Source organism: Meriones unguiculatus, chromosome 20, assembly GCF_030254825.1.
Source record: "Meriones unguiculatus strain TT.TT164.6M chromosome 20, Bangor_MerUng_6.1, whole genome shotgun sequence".
Classification (NCBI taxonomy): domain Eukaryota; kingdom Metazoa; phylum Chordata; class Mammalia; order Rodentia; family Muridae; genus Meriones; species Meriones unguiculatus.
This window is the reverse complement of record NC_083367.1, coordinates 45330072-45347812: the sequence shown is the minus strand read 5'-3', so window position 1 is coordinate 45347812 and position 17741 is coordinate 45330072.

Below are 17741 nucleotides of genomic sequence, written 5' to 3'. Positions count from 1 at the left end.
AGGCCAGTGCCGTAGGAAAGTCTTCATCATTCGCATTCCTAGGGGTCTGCTGTTGGTCGGTGCCAAGTCCTGTGTGACAACACTGAAGGCCATTGGTGGCCCAGGGATCAGAATGGAAGAGAAAACATAGCTTGGCACTGACAAGTCAGACTCCTCCAGCCGGCCTCACACTCTGGCCCCGTGCGCTTTCTTTAGAAAATACTTGTTATGGAATTTTATGAACTGTTAAAAAAAAAAAAGTGTAAGTAGGGTTCTTACCTACCTCACAGGACTGTCAGGAAAATTAAAATTAGATTGTTGTGAAACTGCTCCTAAATCTCCTAGGAAGGACTGAGGAAAAGCTTTGTGGAGAGACGTGTCAATGTAACCTTAAAATAGTTCTAACGATCCCATCTCGGCCATTAATAGTTCTCGATTCAACTGACCAAGCAGCTATTTCCCCGGTCTCTGACTTATTCTTTAAAATCATCCCACAACCCAAAAGAATTAACTACGTGACTGACAGGGCAGAGGGGGATCACCCCATCTCTCCAAACCCTCTCTGGACTGGTCAGAACAGCAGCTCCCGCGGCCTTGCCTTGACTGGGGGGAACTCACCCCCTGCCACCCCTTCATTCCTACTCTTAAAATACACGCCCCTTTGTCTCCTCCAAATGCAAGAACCAGCAAATGCCTTGCTTACCATCCATACCTCCTCTTCACATCCGTATGCACTGGTACTCTCTACTCCGTCACTTAAGCCTTAGCCAGCAATCGTGTGGCCCACCGTCAGCTAAACCCGTCTTCATATACCTCCTTATCCCGATCACCATCACCCCTGGCAACACTCGCGTCTAGCTCCAGCAGGTACCCTGTACGCAGGGGTTTCCCAGGCTTTTGCGCCTTTTACCCTGCAGCCCTTCCCACCATCAGAAACCTGCAGCACTTTCACGGGAAGTTGTAAGTAACCAGTGCCACTTTCGGAAGCTATACCTCCCAAAATAGGTTAAGAGGTCAGTGCACCGGGGTGTTTGCCCTTCAGCTAAGCCAACTGGAAGAGTGGCACTTCAGGCAAAGCTCGAGGACAGTAAAGTCACTAAGAGTGAGCATTCCAAGCTCAGAAGTTGCTGGACTTGGGTGCTGCCTGGTCTCCAAACAAGCTAGTCCAGCAGCCTGGTGTGAGAGCCAAGTATGGAGATGCAGTTGATACCTTCTCAGATACCTGAGGATGGTGGCACCCACTGCAGGAAACAGAAGGTGTGCTAGATTTCATTCAGTCCAAGGACAGTGGTTGTTAAAGTCTGTGGCTTACCAAATCATGGAGAGGTGAGTGGTAAGGGCCAATTCCTCGGTGCCTCTGGCCCTGCTGGGAAAGCCCCCCTCTCCCTCCCTGGCCTTAAGGATGCAACAGAACCAGGAAGTGGCTGAGGGTGGACAGTGGCCCCTTGCTCCCTTCTGCATTGCCGGGGCCGACGTTTCTAGCTCTGCCTCTCTCCACACTTGACTCTGTTACAAACACCAGCTTCAGGCTAAGGCATCAGCCCAAAGGAACCTAAGTGATAAATGGAATCCTAGCCATAGAAAGCTTGGGAAATGTTTTCGTTTTCAAGGCTCTCCAGAAAACAGCCATAATATGGAGTTTGAAATAAGGGTTTTGTGCAGTTCACAGAGTCTCCTAAACAGTATTTCTAATTAGTGAAGTTGCAGTGAAACTGAAGACCAATTAAAATATTAAGTGCTTTAACTGTGAACTATTTCAAGTTCCTTTACTTCTTCCAGATTCATTTAAGAGCTCAAAGACAGTATAATTTATTTTCCCTTGATAACCTCAAATCATAGCCATGAACATCAGTTATTTCCCTGTGCTACAAAATAGCCATCCTCTTGATTACTATTGAGCTATGGAGGGATACAGTCCCCTCAACCTAACTCCTCTGCGAACGTTCTATTAGTTTTCTCTCTCTTTCCTCCCTGTTTGTTAGCTACCTGGTATTTCTCTGAAGGTCGGTTGTCTGTTAAACTTTCCTCATTAAAAAGGAAACGAAATTGGCTGGGAATGTAGTTCTGTCGTAATTGGTTCTCTCTCTCTCTTTCTCTGCCCCACCTCCTCTCTCTTCTCTCCCTCTCTACCTTTTCTCCTTTTCTTGTCTTCCTACCTCTCCTGACCCTCCAATGTTTCTTCTATTTATTTCTGAGTGCAAAGCAACTCAGATCTCTCTCACTCTGGGTTTTCTTAAATAACTTGTTGTTTTTAGTATCACTAACAGAAAACTAAGGTAGATTAAAAAGAAGACATAGCACAAAGGTGCTCCAGTTTCCAAATTATAGGAGTCTAATTTTAAAACTCAGTAAAGGTAATGTTTTAGCCAGGGTTCTCTAGAGCAGCGGTTCCAACCTTCCTAATGCTGTGACCGTTTAATACAGTTCCTCATATTGTGTATCCTCAACCATAACATTATTTCATTGCTACTTCATACGTGTAAGTTTGCTACTGTTATGAATCATAATGTAAATACCTGATATGCAGGACATCTGATGTTTGGCCCCCAAAGGGATCATGACCCACAGGTTGAGAAGCACTGCTCTAAAGAAACAAAATTGATAGGATGTGTGTGTGTGTGTGTGTGTGTGTGTGTGAGAGAGAGAGAGAGAGAGAGAGAGAGACTTATTAGAGTGGCTTACAGGCTGTGTGTGGTCCCGCTAGTCCAACAATAGCTGTCTTACAAACAGAAAGTCCAAGAATCCAATAGTCGTCCAACCCATGAGGCTGGGTGTCTCAGGTGGTTTCAGTATATGTAGGGATCCCAAAGAAGCAGGCTCTAATGCCAGTGAAGGAATGTCTCAGCAGCAGGGTAGATGAACTTGCCAATGAGAATGGAGACAAGCAGGCAAAAGGCAAAAGCTCCTTTCTTCCCCCTCTTTTATGGAAACTGCCCTTAGATGGTATAACCCAGATTTAGGGTGTCTTCCAAACTCAAATGACCCAATTAACTAAAAATCCTTCTCAGGTGTGCCCAGCTGCTTACATTTTTAATTAGTTTCAGATATAGCCAAGGTGACAACCAAGAATAGACATCACAAGCCATCTTGTAAGTTTCAAATTTTCTTTATCTAGAAAAATTCATGGTCTGGTCTCAAAGGATAAACATCACAGTCTGCCCCCATTTCCCTTCTTCTCTCACAGCTGACTACTTTCTCCTTGGCCATTAGAGCGTGTGTGACATGTCGCCTGCCAGATACTGGCACCAGATCTCTTAGAAAATACAGAAGACTTTTCTTCATAAAATACCAAGTAGTCTTCTCATTCCAAACTCTAACACAGAGACCCCGTTTGTGTTTTGTGTTGCGTACCAGAAGATCAGTGGCAAGAGCTTGAGTTATAGGCCAGCCTTCCTGGCTCAGAGACCTGGAGCCACATAAGGTATAACATACAGCATGGCTAGCTCCTGTGAGTGCCCTCTTCCCACACAACAGGAAGTGGTGTCAAAAATACCCACCTGTGAAAGGTGTGAATGAAGTGGTTCCTGTCTCACACTTGGTAAGACTTAAAGCTTACAGCTTTAACTCTTCAGGAAACCGAGGCAGAACACTTATGAGTTCAAGGTCAGCCTGGCCACGCTTAGACCTAGATTAAAAAAAAAAAAAGCAGGCTGCGGATAGAGCTCAGTCATATGTAGAACTCTTACTCAAAATGTGTGAGTTCCTGAGTTCAAATTCCAGCATAGGCATGAAAAAGAAAAAGGAAGAAGGAAGAGGAGAAGGAGGAAGAATAGAAGGAAGGAGGGAGAAGAAAAAAAGAAGGAAAAGGAGGAGGTGGAGGAGAAGAAGAAAAGAGTTGTGCTTTTCCTGCATTCATTATCTCTCACTCCCCTCCACCCTCTTTTCTGCTCAGGCATATTTTAGTCTTGTCCTTCTATCTTATCAATTCCCTGTGCATGGACCACAGTAGTTATAGTAACCAAAAGTTTCCTAAAACACATCAGATATAGGAGCTGTGAAGACTGAAGAATGGAAAAACTGAATTCCCAGAAAAAGAGAGATTTTCTTACCCTAGGAACATTTGTCAGTTTGATGTGCGGGCTAAGACAGGAGGGGGTTAAGTGACATTTCTAGCAATCCTCTGAGACAATGGAAACAGTGGTCACCGACTCCCCCTACGAGTTATTTGCTGTGTGCTGGAGTTGTGCCCCCAGAGGCTGAGCACAGAGCTACAAGGCAGTGAGAACTCTCCTCTAAGGTTGGTCCCTAGAAGGAAAGGCCTAGAGCTAAACAGTAGCTCCTCAAGCACAGTCTTCCTCCCAAGATATTTGCCTTGGTACTCAGCTGCGGGGGAATGAAGATAAATGGATGAGCCCCAAGCTGCCCAAACCTGCAATATCTAACAGCTCCACTGGGCAGAATCTGGCACAGGCCATCAGGACGTGATTCACTAAGCCGCCAGGCTGTCACTCCAAACTCCAGGGCCCTCACACTTCAAGAAACAACAAGAAACCTGAAGTAGACTGTGTTCTACAAAAAACGGTGTCCTTTGTTTTCCATTGTTTCTCTCCTCCCAAGGGCCACAACCTCCCCCCCTTGGCCATCTAGCCCACTCCCTGGGGCCCCAATTTAGCTTTCCTGAGCAGTACACCAGATAGTTTTGCCTCCACATACACAGCCTCCTACTGCTCCCACCCTACAGTCAGTCAACCATGAACCGACCTAGTGCCACCTTCCACCTCTTTCATGTGGGAAAACAGCTCAGTGTGACTCTCTAAGACTCCTCTTCAGGCTGTTGCTCCCCACCCAACCCCACCCTTCTCTGATCATTGCAAAACCCCTTTTGGAGTTGTCTCCCACTTGCTATGTCCACTTCCTCTCTCCTCACTGTCTCTTACACCCACTCCCATCAGACTCTTCCCCCCTGCACGTAAGAGAAAGAGTTCTCCTGCCAAACCCAGAACCCTCACTTTCCAATCATCCACACAGGTGACCACATCCTCCTGCTTCACTCAGCTCCTGCTGCCCTGTGTTTGCTTCATAGTGGACCAAGCTGGACTGGACCAAGCTTAGCTGGGCACCGGTGCGGATCTCCGTTTGCAGTGAGTATTGGGGAGACAGCTTCAGTGAGGCAGCTCATTTAATTGAGGGGAGGGAGAGTAAAGGCTATTTAAACCTTTGGGGAGTGGGTAGGGGCTTTGGGGGTGAGCGTACAGCGTTGGCCAGGGCCAGAGTGCTGGGAGTGCCTTATTTGCAGGAAGAGGAATTCCAGGTGTTTGCTGGATATGACCTTATAAGGAGAGAGGAGGTTTAACCTGGCTGCCTCATCATCCTCCCACCATCCAAGTACTGGCTGGCCCCAGCTGCCTTCTCAGGCATCTTTTCTCCTCTTTTCATTGCACTTCCCAGGTGCAATGAAATCTCATAACTTCAGATATTCTGGCAGCTCCAAAATTTATACCTCCACGCCGGCCCTGAGCTCAGAACCATCTGTTTGCCTGCATGGTCCACACATCCTCATGGTTCTCAAACCTAACACGCCCCAAACTTCTGATTCACCATTGTCCCTGACTTGCAACTACTAAACACTCTCCTCTCTACCTCGGAACACAGAAATTTCACCATGCAGCCTCTCAGACCAAACTCCTCGGTGTCAGCATCCCCTCTTTTTCAAACCTCACACGCTACATCCAATCCATAGCAAATCCTATTCTACCTTCCAAACGGGTGCAGAATATCGCCACTCCTTACCTCCCTGCCACCCTTTCCACCGCACCATTGCAACCATTTCCTTGCCCTGTCTTTTTCTTCTTCTTTTTTGCCCTTCTTCAGTTGACTCTCCAGATATTAGCCAGATTAATGCCAAGTCATGTCATCACAGTCTTTAGCTTTCATTACACTTCACATACAAGGCTTCAATCTCACATGATCTAAACTGGATCTATGTGGCCCTGAGAAGCCTGCAGCCTAGGGTGAGAGGAGAGGGCCTGGAGCAAGAGTGAGGTCCAAACCCCAAAAATCTTGTCTTGAGCCTGGCAGGAATAGGACTGTTTTCTCCCTGCCCTGTGCATGTCCTAGCACACATAAACTTATTCCTCCCCCAATCCCCGACCTCTGCACACCCTTGAGGTGGTCACACAGCCAGGCAGCCGGGTTAAACCTCCTCTCTCCTTATAAGGTCATGTCCAGCGAGCACCTGGAATTCCTCTTCCTGCAAATGAGGCACTCCCAGCACTCTGGCCCAGGCCAGTGATGTACGCTCACACCCCTGAAAGCCTCTACCCACTCCCCAAAGGGTTAAATAGCTTTTACTCTCCCCCCCCCCCCATTAAATGAGCTGGCTCACTGGAGCTGTCTTTGAGAAGTCTGTCTTCCCCACACTCAACTGCTGACCAAGCTCCTTCCCTGCAGTCACCTGGCTAAGCTTCCGCTCCCTCCAGCCCAGCTCAGTGCACAAGAGCCTGGGCACCCTGAGGGGGAAGCAGACACAGGACTGCAGATCCGGATCCTGGCTCACTCCTCTCCTCTCCCCTTACCACACTGGCCTCCTTGCTGCTACCGGTGTGGACCAAGCACACTCCACTCTCTCTAGGTGCCTTTGCACGTGTGTTCCTCTCTGCCTGAAATGTCCTTCATTGGTTCTTCACGTGGATCATTGCTCCCTCTCTCCATTCAAGCATCGTTCAAGGGCAAAACCTAATCAAAATGCTATAATAGCACAAGCTAGTGAATCCCCCACTTAAAAGAGAGTTTGCTCTTCTTCAACAGTACATGCTATATAAGTTAGAGTGCGTAGCTATTCGCTGTATATCCTCCAACTGTATTTACGCTCTGTGCAGACAGCCCTTGTTCAGCACTCCCCTGTGTGAGAACTTAACTTAGTACACTGTTAGAATTTAATAGATATGCCTTGTTGATAAGTTAATTTACAGAGCGAAGGCACTGACTTTAGCATCATTAACCTCCAGGCATCGCTTAGTGAGCGGTATCAGGTGTCCACAGTTAGAGTTTGTGGTTAGTCTTGTCAAGCTGACACGTTCTGGAGTCGCCGGGGATGAGAGTCTCCACAGTTGTCTGGATGAGGTTGTCCTGTGGGCATATCTGTGGGGATTGATTCTCTTGGTTGCTTTGGTTGAGGTGAGAAGACTGGTCTGTTGTGGGCAGAGCCATCCCCTAAGGAGGCGGTGTTAACTACTGAAGAGTGAAAAGAGCTGAGCACGGACACACGGCCAATCATCACTCTCTTCCTTCTGTGAGTGGAACATAAGCAGCTGCTTCAAGCTGCTGCCACTGTGATTTCCCCACAGCTGAACTCTGAGCTAATAAACCTTCCTCCTCTGGATTGCACTTCTCAGCCTTTTTTTTTTTTTTTTTTTTTTTTTTCACAGCACCAGAAACAAACTGGGACAGAGCTCACAGAGGTCTCTCCTTAGTGATGCTATTATTTCTCACTCATTAATAGCCAAAGGTTTTGTTTCCCACTGAACAGGGAGCAGTCAAGGACATCAGGAGGCAACTCCAGCAGGCTATTATCCACACCTGCAGACGTACCCACAGCCACTTCCATTTGCTGGCTGTCTCAGTGGAATATTTATCTCTACCGTTCCCTCCCGCCCTCTTCTCAGTTTTACCAGAGTTTTTAGAATCAGAACCTGAGCCCCAGCCCTAATGACCAACTGAACAGACAAGTGATAGTCAAACACAGAAAGGGAACAGTTATTCAATGCGGCTGCATTGCGAAGAAGAACAAAGAGGCCCTGTGATGACTCACCTTCATGGTCCTGGTACGAGGTTTAGGTTTAAATAGAGGGCAAGAAGAACGGAGAACCACAAGGCCCTGGTCAAGATGTGCTCCTGCCCAGCCTCATTTGGCTCCTGTCTCTCTGCAAGGTGGTTTACACACTGTCACAACTTTGTGAAAACTCTCCCTGGTAGACAAGGTCCTCCTCTGGCTAGTACCAGGCTTCAGACTTTTCCTTTGCTCAGCATTAGAGTCCTAGGGGAAATTCCAGCTTCCTGGGGACAAGTGCTAACGGTCTGACAGTCTCAAGGAAGGCCACAAGTCCTCTTTAGAGTAACTTCATTGTGCCAGAAAGTTTACACGGGTGGTGTGTGCACAAGTCAACACCAGGGCTATGCTTTTCATTCCCCTCTCTAAGGACTATTTCCTCCAGCATCTGATCTCTCTCATCCTAAATGTTCTGTCTCTTTCATCCTATAGAAACTAACAGACAAGTTTAAATGGACACCTGCTGGGTCCATTTCCTTACAACACACTCACACCTCAGTCCTCTGCCTGATGTGTTGTTCATCTGATCCCTCCTAAGACTGCTCTTTGTAACGTCCTCCATAATCCCCCTAGACACCTGGAACTGTTCTTTTTCCATATTATCATTTTTGAGAGATATCTAGTTAACATACCTTTACAAAGCAAAATATAATTGTTGTAGATTTATCTAGAGTAAAAAATAAAAATGACCCACAATTCTCCCCTAAGCAATTAAAGCTAACATTTTGTGAATATCTCTCCAGGGAGAAAATAGAATTGGAAAAGAAATTTCTGAAAAATTTCTAGATTAATAGAGACATAAAAACCTCAGATTAGAGGAGGAGAAAGAAAAGATGAAGCTAGATGTAGCTAGCATATCATTCAAAAACAAACTGCAGCATCAGAAAAAGCAGAAAAGCCAGTTGCCTAAAAAAAAAAAAAAAAAAAAAAAAAGTCAACAATTAGACATCTCACACTTCTCTATGGCAACAATGGAAATCAGAAGATAGTGGAATAGTATTTTCAAAGTGTTGAGGAAAAGAACCGCAGACCTATAATTCCCTATAGAACTAACCTGTCATCAGGACTGAGATCAGGACTGCTGCCTCAGCATGTGCTTCTCCTGACCTAGCCCTGTTTTCAGCCCTGGTGGCTCATCCAAAAAGTCCTTGAGCTTTCAGAAAGATGCATCCCAGTTCCCACACTTGTGAGCCTCTGATGTTCAGGGCTGGAGTAGAGCTCAAGCACGCATGCATCTATTAAAACAAGCAAATCAGTGGTTCTAAGCAGGACTAGAAATCTAGATCGAGGGCTCTCCAACCTAGACGTACACACAGATCATCTAGCGGAGGTAAAAAATGTTGACGCCATTGAAAACCGAGAAGTTCTAGTCTTGTTGGTTCAGGTGGGCCAAGGTATAAATCTTTTGTTTGTTTTTGTTGTAGCAAGCTATGTGATACACACACTCAATGCATGGGAAGCAGGAGGGCATCAGGACTCAGGGGTCAGAGCTTAAGCACAACAGCAGCCTTACCAGGAGGCCTCTGGTCAAAAACACTTCCTGACACAGGTGTGATGTTTCCATTTTGTTCATCTTGTGGTAGGAGCTGGATCCCAGGTATAATGGGCCTGAAGGCCACCAAGAGCACAGACACAAGGAAAAGACACAGCTTTGTGCCACCTTTATGCCAGAATGCACCTCAGCTTCGGAGACTCAAACCAGGGATGCACGTAGAGCTGGGCAAAGCACAGAGATGGTGGCTCTCTTCCCAATCTCTTCACTGGCCTAGCCCTCTAAGCTACTACCTCTTGGATAGCTCAGCTACCCAAAGATTCTAACTGTGATGGTAGTACTCTTTCTAGTCTTTAGTAATAGGTAGATTACCAACAAGAAATCTTGATGAATGGGTCTTACTACTTCTTTTCGTTTAAGTTGGGTAACCTGTCCATTGGTAATTTGATCAACCAGCCATTCAACAAATGTCATAGACCAAGCCTGGCATCTACAGTTAGGTGTAAAAGTATTAAACAAATCAGACGCGTCCCTGCACATACGGAACTTAAAGACTAAAGCAACAAAACAATATCCTTCAAGAGCCTTCTGCCTGTTTTGTGAATAAAGCTTATCAAAACACAACATTATTTAAGTCCGCTCTCAGGCTGCAATGGCAGTTTTGAGGTATCACGTAGTTACAACAGAGCCTCCGTAGCCTACATGGCCTTGATTGTTGGCCATCAGGGTCTTTATGAAAGCAGTTTGTCAACCACAGTCCTAGTGGGTAACTGAACTGTTTCTGCATCACTCTTTTTTAAGCTTTTTATTGAATTTTTGTGATTCCCAATTCCGATCCCCATCATGCACCTCAATCCCACTCATCTCCTCATCCCTTCATATCTGCCCTCTGCCCTTGGAACCTTCCTTCAAAAAGTAGAAAAGAAAAGAAATCTTGCCATGGAAGCTGCAGGGTGTCACAGGGTGTCCCACAGTACGCCCTGTCCCCCCCACATCTTTGCTTACAAACGGTCATTGCAACGAGCTGTTGGTCTGCCTCAAGGCTTCTGGCTTCTACTACTGGATCAACACTGGGAATCTTCTCAGATATCCTGCTGTTGCCCTAGGCCATGGAGATTCTCCGGCTTTGAATCCGTGAGACCAGCCATTTCACATGCCCTAACGGTTCACAGATGGAGTGGATGATGGGGTACGCTAAGTCAAGGCTTTGGGTCTGGGTCTGGGTGGCAGCCGAGTTGGTCAGGCCCACCAGCTCGAGTGAGCTCTCCAGAGCTGCCTGAGCTAGCTCACCCAGGGCTGCAGCCGGCATGGGGCAGAGCCAGCTCTCCCACTCTCATGCCCTCAAGGGGGGAGGGGAGGGCAGCTCACCGGTGCCCAGGCCCCTCCAGGCAGACAGGGGACAGGGACAACCCACTCGAGCCCCCTCCCCACCAGGTCCAGCTCTAGTCTGCTGCCCAGGTGCAGAGCAAGCACTGCAGTGGGTGAGGGGCGGGGGGCCTGCTTTGCACATCAGCATAGTCCCAGGCAGCCACCCAGACAGGAATATCCATATGGCCTTTGGTGGTAACATGGGCCATGGGCTTGGACACTACTGCTTCGTGGCCATGGACCCATACAATGGCCCTCAGTGGAAGCATGGACCAGGACTTCACCATGGCCTCAGGCAGCCAGGCAGGCTATTCACATCAGGCTGTTCCTCGCCACCCTTGAGCCTCCACTTTCACCTCTCCTCATAGGGCTCAAACTGTTCTGCTTCTCTTTCTCTCCCATCACATACTTGCACATCGTAGCAGCTCCTTCCGTGTGCAGGCCACGAAGCAGGCAGACGTCTGGGTGTCTTCTGCAGACCCACACTGTGTGCAAGGGGGCAGGCCTCCCATCCACTCATTTTTAATAAACTGTAATCGTTGAGTTGCTATGTAAAAGGAGAAGAAAAAGAACAAGAGGCCAGAACACAAACCAGGTCTGCTAAACATTTCTGGAATTTAAATGTCATAACACCAAAAACATTTCCAGCTTCTGGACAAGACAGAGCTAGGGCCAAGGACAAATGCAGATCTGCTCATTTCTCAGGTTCCTGCCCTACACCGCCTGACAAGTTTCTTTGATGCACGTCATCTGCAGGAGCAAAGCAAGCCCTCTACTGCTGAACTGCATGCCCTGCCCAAACAAGATCAACACTGCTAAACGTTACCTTTGGTCAGAAGATCCTGACCAGGAAGTAAATGATACACTCAGGGCTAGTGCCACGGAAGTGAACAGTGTTGCCCGACTGTCCTAAAAGCTTTATTTGGGTAGCTGTGCCTTGGTTTCATCTATCAATGAGTGATGGTAAATACAGACAAGGCGTGAGTGTATCAATGAGCCCTTCCTGGTCATAGGAAATGATTCTCTAAAGATCTTTAGCACTAAGCCTCCAAATGTTGAGTTTGCACTGCAGTGCGTAGGTTTTGCTCTTGGGGTAGCCAGTGCTAAAAGACAAGCTTACAGCAGCTTGGTTAAACAGTTTTCGTGGGTGTCTTAGTCAGTATTCATGGTGAAGAGACACCACGACCATGGCAACGCTCACAAAGGAAAGCATTTAATTGGGGGCTGGATTGTGGTTTCAGAGACTTAGTCCATGATCATCATGGCAGGGAGCACGGTAATACACGTGGCATTGGAACAGTAGCTGAGAGCTGCATCCTGATAAGCAGGCAGAGACAGACAGACAGACTAAGCCTGGCATGAGCTTTTGAAACTTCAAGGCCCACCCCCCAGTGACACACCTCCTCCAACAAAGCCACACCCCTTCATCCTTCCAATCCTTTCAAAGAGTTTCACTCCCTGGTGACTAAGCATTTGAATACACCTATAGGAACCATTTTTGTTAAAACCAACACAATTGACTTTATTTTCCTTTCTAGATTTCAGGCAGAACTTCATTCCATTAACCATACTAAGAGTTTGGATGGGCTGAGTAGAAGATGTTGATTTTACTGACTGAAAAATACATCAGAAACAAAAGGACTTATTGGTCATTCAGTACAAGAACAGAAAAATAATTGATTGGTCAACATGAGCTTACTTCCCATTACCTGTTTCTTTGCTGCAGCTGAGGGAATTTCATTATCACATCAATTGACACAGACTTGTCTGGAAAATTTGGCCTTTGCTTCTGTGACCCTAATTTCTTAGAGGGTCAAATAAACAGCTTAGTTTCATCTTTACTGTGAGCGATTTCATTTTTATTTTAATCTTGTCCATAGGGATGAACAGGAGCTTAGACAGAAACAATGGCCTCCTGTCATTTTTTTTTACTTACCGCCATAAAAAGCATCCATTTTACTGAAGTTACTGAAGAAAAAAAAAAAGTGTGTGTGTGTGTGTGTGTGTGTGTGTGTGTGTGTGTTGAGTGCATGTGTGTTCACACATGTGTGGGCAGGTACATGTGCTCATAACTTGTAGCATTGAATGTCTTACTAGATGGTTCCTTTTTTTGTTTTGTTTTGTTTTTTGAAATAGGGTTTCTCTGTGTAGCCTGGGCTGTCCTGGACTCACTCTGTAGACCAGGCTGGGGTTGAACTTTCAGAGATCCGCCTGCTTCTGCCTCCCCACGTGCTGGGACTACAGGCGTGCACCACCTCACCTGGCTTCCTAGTTAGTTGTTAACATCATATTTTAAGGCAAGGTCCCATGCTGAACTTGGAGCTTATCAATTCTGGCTAGTGTAGCCAGCCAGCTTGACCCAAGGATGCCTGGGCTCTGCCTGTGTCTCTCTATGTAACCCTGGCTGTCCCAGAACTTGCTCTGTAGACCAGGCTGGCCTCAAACTCACAGAGATCCACCTGTCTCTGCCTCCCAAGTGCTGAGATTAAAGGCACGAATCACCACCACCTAGTTAACTTCTTTTTTAAAATATCTATTTTATTTCTTAATTTGTGTGTGTGTGTGTGTGCGCACGCTCGCATGCACACTCACATTTGCATGGAACTGAGTGTCAGATCCTCAAGCTGGAGTTACAGGAAGTTGTGAGCCATCTGACATGGGTGTTGGGAACCAAACTCTGGTCCTCTATAAGAGCAGTACATGTTATTAACCACTGAGCTATCACTCTCCAGCCCAGAGATTCTAAAATATTCTCTCTCTGTCTCTCTCTGTCTCTGTCTCTGTCTCTGTCTCTCTTTCTCTCTCTCTCTCTCTCTCTCTCTCTCTCTGTGTGTCTCTCTCTCTCTCTCTCTGCGTCCTTTCTTCCTCCACACCCTCTCTTCTCTCCCCGCTCCCTCCATCCCTCCTCCTTTTCTGAGGACTGGAGAGTTGACTGTATCCATTCGGGATCTGAAGCCATTCTTGATGCCTCCTCAGACATACGTGGCCCCTTGTCAAGCTTCCATCTTTGTTCATCTTGGTTTCTTCTCTTGCCTGTTTTCCTCTGCATAAATCTGAATGATCTGGCTGCCATATGTTGTCCACATATTGCTAGAATATGCAGTCACCAGGAAATCATTACAGATTCCCTGAGGACAAATTATCATTATTAATAATTATTGTTGTTGTCGCCATCATTGTCATCACCATCATCATCATCATCATATGTGTATGGATGTTTTGCTCCATGTATGTGTCTGTGTTCCATGTGTGTGCCTGATGTCCATGCAGGCCAGAAAAGGATGTTAGGTCCCTGCCACTGGAGGTGCAGACCATAGCGAGCACCATGCAGAAGCTGGGAATCCACCCTTGGTCCTCTGGAAGAGCAGCCAATGATCCACGAGCCATCTCTCCAACCCCCTTAGTTAGGACAAATTCCTAATCGAGCTGGTGAGACTCTATGTGCGGTTTGATCCTTAAAGCAGAGCTGAGAGTTTGGCCTGCACTTTGCCACCAAGTTGAAAGACTACCATCTTGCCTTGACTCTCAGAGGAACCCTGGGGCTAAACCCTCAGGCAAAGCATTCTGTGAGTCTCCTGGGACAGTTCCATGAGGGAAGAGGTAATGATGGGATAGATGGAGTTTCTCCCAGAATGAGCACAGGGCCTTATCCAAGGAGCTTGGATCACTGAAGACCACAGAGCCCCCCCCCCCCCCCCCGCCAGCCCTAAGCTGCCTGCATCCTGGCTTCTTTTATGCTTATTTCTGCAAATCCTTGGAGGCTTTCTCTTCCCTGCAACTGGGCCTATACCTGATGTTCTTGTTCTCACTAAGGGCCCAGGATGCGGGTGAGACCACTGAGATGAGTCCCTGCAGGTGTCCAGAAGGGAGCCTGGGAAGAGCCAGCGGAACACCCAGAGAACTCACATGATGGCTAGGTGAGCTGGGTCTGAATGAAGGGAAAAACTAAGGCCCTGAAGACTGGGAGCAGGTAGATACCGTACCACATATGGCGAGGTAAGTTTAATTCAAGGGCAAGGCCTATGAGAGAGGGGACTCCGAGCAACAGGGCTACAGGCCAGGAAGTCGGTGCCCCGAGCCGACGGCAGTCAATTGTTCTGCCAACAATTGAGGAGGCCTTGGTTATCTTTTTTAAGGAATCTGGTTAATGCATTCCCTTTGGCTACTTAGGGCTGTGATTTATAGACAGCGAAGTCACTTAGGATAATAAAACCCCCAGGCCTGGTGGCAAACTGCTGAGATTTTTCAAGAAGAAAGACACCATTTAAACATCTCAATCAGCTTTTCTCCAGTGAGTGATATCCTGAGGAAACAGGCTTCAAACGTGTTTCCATCCTTCACACATTCAAGAAGAAAGATGAGAGAAATTGAGGGGAGAAACTACTTGAAGGGCTGCATTCATTTCAAATATCTGACATTAGGAGTCCTGTCGAGGCTTTGTGAGACCTCAGCAGGCAGGGGTCCACCATTCGCCTCTTACTTATTTCTAAAAGCTCTTAATTGACTTAGAAATCTTGGCTTAAATATCAACTGGTGTTTCAGGCCAGCCTGGGCTGTGTAGCAGATCCTGTTTCAAAAGAGAAAAGGAAAGGCTGTGCGTGACAGTACATGCCTTTAATCCCTGCACTTGGGAGACAGAGGCCATTGGTGGATCTCTGTGTGTTCAAGGCCAGCCTGGTCTACTTGTTGACTTCCAGGATTGCCAGAGCTACCTAGTGAGGCCTTGTCTCAAAACAAAACAAACAAAAGAAGAAGAAGAAGAAGAAGAAGAAGAAGAAGAAGAAGAAGAAGAAGAAGAAGAAGAAGAAAAAGAAGAAGAAGAAACAAAAACAAAAAAGAAACAGAAGAAGGGAAGGAGGGAGGAGGAAGTGAGAGAGGAAAGGAGATGTTGAGGACAAAGGCAGAAAAAAAGAAGAGAGAAAAGAGGGAGAAAGAAGGGAGAGAAGGAGGAAGAGGAAGAAGGAGAGAAAAAGGGAAAGAAGCAAAGAGAAAGGGGGAAGAGGAAGGTGAAAGAGAGAGAGAAAAAGAGAGAGGGGGCCCATTTGAATGTGTCTGTTCTGTAATAGGAATACGTGTCATTTTAAAAATAGCTAACCTTCTATACATTACACCCAGCTGGGCTATGGCCTTTCTGTCCAACATCTTTTCTTTCCAAGTGAATAAAATCCTAAACTCTGAACATAACCTTTGTCCGTAGAAGCGCCATGCTGACAATGAGTGTCTCAAAGTAGCCTCATTCCCCTGGGTCACAGCGCAGCAGGGACACGCTCAGCCACAATGGCTCCACACTCGAAAGGGAGGATTTAAGAGAGAATTCTGTTGTCCCCTGTGTCTACAAAGCACCAAAAGTCATAAGCGGTGTTCTGAAATTGGAAACAAGGAAATAAAACAGTCTGTCCATTCTCAGACAGACGCTATCCCCAGTAAAAACTCTCCTTACATAAATGTGAAATCTTCATGGAAATAAAGACCATTTGGTTTCCCTCATGTGCTAGCTTGCCTGAGTTAAGTCTCACTTCCTCCTCCCTCCTTCCCTTCTTCTGTTTCTTTTTTGTTTTTGTTTCTTCTTCTTCTTCTTCTTCTTCTTCTTCTTCTTCTTCTTCTTCTTCTTCTTCTTCTTCTTCGTTTGTTTTGTTTTGAGACAAGGCCTCACTAGGTAGCTCTGGCAATCCTGAGTTAAGGGTGCCCAAATAACTGGTCACACGTTTTCCGTGGATATGGGTGAGGATGTGGGACTGTCTCCAAAAGACAGGAGCATCAGAAACCGGTTCCCTCCTTCTACTGTGGGTTCTGGGACTTGAACTCAGGTTTGCATGGCAAGTAAGTGGTTTTTTTGTCCACAGAGCCATCCTGCTGGCCAGAGACGAGGAACTGACTCAGAAGATTGAGGTCATTGCCCTCATGACTGTGGCATGAGCTACCCAGTGTAGGCCTGCATGGATGGAAGAAGAGGAAGGATGAGTCAGTCCTCTACCAGAACTGGGCTGTCCATCTTCTGCCCTCAGACACCAGCATCCCTGACCTTCACACTCCACCTGGACCTGCCCTGGTTCTCGGGCTTCAGGCTCGGACTAGAGCTGTACGGCCAGCTTTCCCGGACCTCCATCTTGCTTGCAGCCATCAGCTCAGCCTCCATAATCATGGGATCTGACCTGACCCCTTATGATAAATCTCTACATAGCTGTGTGTTGGCTTTATGCCTCGGAAGAATGCTGACCAGTATACCAATATATACTACCAATATTACCAACCAAAAGAAAAGTGGTGGTTAGTGCTTTACTGCTGTGTGGGAGTCAGCCTGAGTCCTTTGCCATGGCAGGTACACAAAGGCAGCAGAGGAATAAGAAAGCTTTGGAGGTGCCGAGTGGAAACAACAATGAGCAGGTTGGCAAAGGCAAGCTATGTACTGTCACTGGACAGGGCGCGTATTCTGACTCTCTGGTTGATCCCAAGTGAGAAGGAGAGACAAAATTAAGAAAGATCCTGGTTATCTATCACGTCCTGAGCACTTTGTGTGGAAGATTGTTCAAGTCTCTGGACTGTCACCAGGGATCGCCGTCTGGAGTCCGGCACCGACACGCAGGAGGCTGCTTTCCTGAGCTGTGTCTGGAGAATCAGGGGGTGCTTTTCCTGGAGAGAAGGCCACAGATCTCGGTGAAGACTGTTGTCTTATGTGCTCCGGCGCTGGTCCGTGTGCACATTCTCGCTCTCATCTTTCAGACAGGCAGCTGTGTCTAGCTGGCAAGGTAATTTTCAGCATATCTAGAGAGCCTCTTTGAGAGAAGCTAATTGTCATGGGACATTCTGTCCGGGGTGCACGAGGATGTACCAGCACACTCTCCCTATGACAGCAAGGAAGAAAGAGGAGGCGCGGCTTCTAGCAGCTTCAGAGAGCCTAAGGGAAAAGGTTCCCGCCAAGGCTCAGAGCCCTGTGGACAGCTCTGAACACCCCCTCACCCAGCCCCTTGTCTTAAAGGTGCTGCTGAAAGCTGGCAAGGCTGAGCACTGAACCACCATCACCACCAAACCTCCCGTGTGATTTTAAGATGCAGCCCAGATTGGCAGCTCACGGCCAACATGAATAATAACCTCTGAGAGACACCAAGGAAGCGCTTAGCAATTAGTGACCACGAA